Source organism: Hibiscus syriacus, unplaced genomic scaffold (genome assembly GCF_006381635.1).
Source record: "Hibiscus syriacus cultivar Baekdansim isolate YM2019G1 unplaced genomic scaffold, ASM638163v2 tig00008218_pilon, whole genome shotgun sequence".
NCBI classification, from domain to species: domain Eukaryota; kingdom Viridiplantae; phylum Streptophyta; class Magnoliopsida; order Malvales; family Malvaceae; genus Hibiscus; species Hibiscus syriacus.
In genome coordinates, this window is record NW_024062156.1 from 2,068 (window position 1) to 7,562 (window position 5,495).

At 33.2% G+C, this 5,495-nt stretch overlaps 2 pseudogenes; both read right to left on the reverse strand.

Annotated features, from left to right (window-relative positions):
* Window positions 1-2,270: 2,270 nt before the first annotated feature.
* LOC120202106 lies at window positions 2,271-3,230 on the reverse strand (annotated as a pseudogene).
* A 2,120-nt stretch (window positions 3,231-5,350) lies between these two features.
* On the reverse strand, window positions 5,351-5,495 carry LOC120202110 (annotated as a pseudogene).

Consider the following 5,495-nt stretch of genomic DNA (forward strand, 5'->3'; position numbering starts at 1 on the left):
CGGGAAGTTCGTTTATGTGCGTTATTTTATTAAATGAACGAACATGAACAATTTTTTGTTCGTTTAATTAAATGAACGAACATGAACATAGCCTCGTTCGTTCATTTATGTTCGTGAACGTCGGTTATGTTCGTTCGGTTATGTTCGTTCAGTTATTCGTTTATGTTCTTTCATTTATGTTTAACCCAATCTTCTTAAATCAATTTTGGTGATCAATTTGTAAGTATCTTTAAAATTAATTAATATGATATTATGATGACCAACTCCATAATTAACCCAATTTCTTTGGAGATTAAATCCAATATGTTAACCAGTGAGGCACCTCGCACCTATATTCATTTTCCCATTTTCCCCCAAACCCTAGTGTTCACCGGAGAGTGGAGACGATCGCTAAAAGCTTCAAAACAAGTTATATTATAGTGCAATCTGAAGTTTTACAGGTCTGTTTTCATATCTTTCTCTATTTTATTTGGCTTAATAGTTGATATGTAAAGTTATTGCGGGTATCTTCACATCTAAAACTCAAGAAAACATCATACTTCTTTCTAGAAATAGATGGGAAGATAAAGGTAACAATCGGAAGTATATTAGCATCAGTAAAGAGAAAAATATATAGAATTGGCAGAAAACAAACAAAGGTTTCTATGCAATTTCTGAAAAAGAGTATAATAGCGGAAAATGATTGTTCATATGTAATCATGGACCACTAAGATAAATTTTATAGCGTTAAATTAAAGTCGTGTGAGTCATTTAATATATTTAAAAGATCGATCGAAATATTTGATATCTTCAAACATTTCATCACTGCTAATCAGCTCTTACGCTATATCACTGTAGATTTGGTTGATTTGCATTGTCGACTATTTTTCATGAAAGAACAATAGAAGGTAGGGTCTCCACGTTTATGTTCGTATCATTTATGTTCGTGTTCGTTTATGTTCGTTTATTTATTAAATGAACGAACATGAACAAGTTATATTCCTTAATAACATGAACAAAAAAAAATTTGTTCGTTTATGTTCATGTTCGTTTATTTATTAAATGAACATGATCATACTGCATTATGGTAAATGTGGAAGCCAACCAGTATGGTGAATCCCATCTGCAAATGCACACTACTCATCTACACCCTTCCTCCATCATCTTAGCCCCATTAACTCAAATTTACACATGATCAATGAAAAGCTCCATTTCCCATCAATTCCATTTGCTATAACAAAACTGGCCAGGGAAGGTGAAGTTTCTATACTGTAATCAAGGCTCTGTTCGAATTCTTGGGCCATATCATTCGAAAATAACACAAGGAAGTTGACTTAAGAGATGTGTGTAAACATACTCCATTTGGATCTAATTTCTTATACATAATTTATAACACAAATTGTTTGTAGTATTCAAGTTTTGTTTATAAAATGGGTATACCCAAAAACGAAATAGTTTGTCAAGTTTAGTAGTACGCTTACAAGGTAGTATTGTACATAATTTTTCTTAGTCTATTGATAACACACATAGATCTCACAGACGCTGCTCGAAATCGGATCCTCTAGGAAAAACTACATAGCGTATTCAATTCAACAAGACTAACACTGCTTTGTCCCCATTGAATATAAGTGCCAGAAGAAGGGAACCGCATATAAGTTAAGTCTGAGACTTTAAGATATGTTGCTCTTTGAAGAAGACAGCCGACTACTTCAGTGAAACATCCTTGCTATATATAAGGAAAAGGAAAGGTTGTGGACAGTTCAAGAATTACTTTTAATTTTATACCTTTTTAGGATAATTGGATAAGTAAAAATAAACATTAAAAAAAGATGCAATCAAAAGATTTATACAATGTGACTAGATTTGGGTGATTACAAGGTGGTATATGTTAAGAATCTTTCTTAATCATTAACAACGTACACATATCCTACAGACGTAGTTGCTTGAACCCAAAATCTCTGAAAAACATACTCTCTTTGATCACTTGACCACTCGATGTGATCTTAAATAAAACAACTAAAAATAATTGAAGAATTGAAGACTAGGATTTTCAAGTAAAAGGATAAAAGCCAAGTTTGCTGAAATTTAGCCTAGGAATGGAGATAACAAATATTTGATAGGGTTAGAATGAGTTCATACTAAACATCTCTGTCACTCATTTTACAACACACAGATGCAACCAATGAGTTCCATATTGAAAGGTCCGGCAGCATTCCCTGACTTGCCATATCTTCTAACCACATCACAGCTCATATTGCCTACCTATTAAGCAAAGCCCTTTTATAAGTCCGTTATAAGTTCCGGCACCCGGCCGATGTGATTTGATCAGCTCTCCTCCAAAACCCGACTTGCTTGGACATCTTCTTCAAATATCCAATGGCTAATTCTGAATCTTCCCTATCTCTGCATTGACTTAAATCAAGTCGTAGTCGACAGCTCTTCGGAGCCTTTAACCCTTCCTCAAAACCTTCCCAAGAATTTCTAAAGCTTCTTCAACCTTCCCGTCATCGCACAAAGCATCCAATAAAATCCGATAAATGACTATATCTTCACCACTACCCTTTTGGGAATCCTCCAAAACATTGAATATAACAAATGGATAGCTTCATCTAACCTCCCATCATCACATAAACCCTTCATTAAAATCCTGTAACTTTCTCTATCAGGGTAACAACCTTGAAAATCCATTTCTTGGAAAATATTCAAGGCAAGATCGGAATTTTTGAATCGACAAAGCCCTTCCATTAACAAATTCAATGATCTCACCCTAGATTTCACTTCCAACTTCCAACAATTGTCCGAAAAGAGTTGATAAGCAGCTTTGAAATTAGACTCTTTCAGCACTATCCCCAAAATGGTATTAAAAGATTCAGTAAAATTGACACAATTGAATTGAGGAATGATGTAAAAGAGATTCAAAGCCTCATTTACCATTCCAGCACTTGCAAAAGTTCTGATAGCACCAACAAAAACTGAATCTTTGCACTCACAGGAATCTTCTTTCATTTGATCGATCACTTGTTTCATCTCCAGAATTCGACCGGAGTTGCCAAGAATGTTGATCATGGTAGCATAAACGGGACCATTGTGACGATAGTTGGGGTATTTTGGTGGGCTTGATTGAAGATTTGGAGCGCAGTTAATGGGTTCTTTTGGGTTGATATAATTTGAGAGAGATACGTTGGGGTTAAAATTCTAGGCCATCTGATTCCTATCGCCAGCACAACTATCTTCAATGTTGTTTTTGCAGTTCAAAGTTTGCAATTTGAGTCTTTTTATATCAGTGAGACGTTTAACCAAACAGCTGGAGGGCTTTCTGTGTATTTCATTTGCTTTCACCACACCCTGAGGAGTTCGCCCTATAACTCCGGCCGGAGCTTCAGAAATCGGAAAACGCCGGTGTGAGTGTGGTGGTTGGCACTTGGTAGACCACAAAATCAATCAGATTTCAAAGAAAGAGTCCGAATATTAGAAGCCTAAATAACCCGACTACCATTAACGTTTGCTCAAACACACGAATAAATGCCATAAATGAGTTACTTCGTGCTCTCAAAATTGAACCAAAATGAATCTAACATCAAACATCGGTTGAGTCCGGGAGAAATTTTGATATCCACATTTTTAGCTAAAATCGAAAAACATTAAAATACCGGTGACATGAAAAAACAAGGGTAAATTACGCATTTAGTAATTAAACTATCAATTTTGATATATTTTAATATCTAAACTTTCAATTTTCTCAAAACCATACTTAACATTTATTTTTTGTTTTATTTTAGTATCCGACCATTAAAAACATAACAAATGTGCTTGCCAGCCACCCTGCCTACAGTCATCGGCCGTCGCATCAGTGTCAATAGTCTGATGGGCATGAAACTGGACTATGTTAGTTGATTTGTCATTCTCTTGTGGTCCACCGTTCGGATTGATCATCCTTCTACTAGAGCTATACCCCGTCAGCCCGTCCGTTAAGTTTTTAAAGCTGGGCACTAAAATAAAATAAAAACTAAACTGATACATGCATCACAAGGCTCACATCAAAGGAAGATGAACTAGCGTTTCCAATTGATCCACATGAACAAGAGCAATTTTCATTAATATGTTGCTGCTTTTCTATCATAATGTTTGGTATGATTTTGAAAAAAATTGAAAGTTTAAATAATAAATGAACAAAAACTGATAGTTTAGATTGTAAATGCTTAATTTACCCAAGAAACAAATAATGTTATTTACATTAGTCAATAGATGAAAAATTATAGGGTAAATTACCCCCAAGGTCACTAAATTATTAGATCGGTTCTATTTTAATTATTGAACAAAAAATCAATTAAATCATTAAACTATCAAATTGATTTTAATCAATTCACCGTCTATTAACGGTTAATAAAATTGTATTAAACTCCTTAAATTATGATATAAATTCTAAATTGGTATTTAAATTTTAAAATATTCTAATTAAATTCTTAAAGCATTCATATTATATGTCGTTTTATCAACCTAACCATTATTTTGGACGTTAAATGTCAACTCAAGCATGACATGAAATACGTTTAAAACATGTCAACCTGTAAATATACGATAACTTATTAAAAATACTTTAGATCTGATATGTTAAAAATATTAACCTTATAAATTTTATATGACAATTTTTTTAACGTAACATATAAACTCAATATACTTTAGATCTGACATGTTAAAAAGGTTGACCTTATAAATTTCGTATGACAATTTAATTTTTTGACATCACATAGAAACTCAATGTTGCACGAACCAACCCTTCAGTGGTTGAAGTGATAATTGTTATCCTTAGAGGTCCTAGGTTCGAGCATCAAGACGGTAAGATTAATTAAGCTTTGTAGATAAATGATTGTAAATTTTAGAATAGATACTATCAATTTTGATCTATTTTAATACTTAAACTTTTATTTTTTTCAAAATCATACATACGTTTAATTGTATTTCATTTTAGTATCCCACCGATAAAAATTTATCCGATGGACTTAAAACTGGACTATATTGATCGACTCGTTATTCTTCATGTCCATATCAATTGACCGTGAACTATACCTCTTTTAAGTTTTTGACACTTTGCCAAAAATAAAACAAAAACTAAATTTTATGTCAAAAATAAAACCAAAACTAGAACAATACATCTTTTATGTTTTTGACACTTTATTAAAAGATTAAAAAGTTAAATACTAAAAACAAATATTTCCTACTTTTTAATATCATAATTGTCTTATATAATTTAATGACACAAATTCTTTCTAATTCAATCAAATTATTTTAGAAACTTATCTTTTAAAATTTTAAATTTATTTACAAACTCCTCAAAGTAAATAAATAAATGACACAATACTTGGATTGAAATTAAGGGGCCGCACGGACGCATGCCCACTACCACAAATTATGACATAGGCTCTCCCACTTTGGGGAGACCTTAGGCGAGCGCCCCTCCCAAGTGCAATGGAGGTCGCTAACCTAGGCCATGTGTAACCCCCAGACCCGGTCTGTAC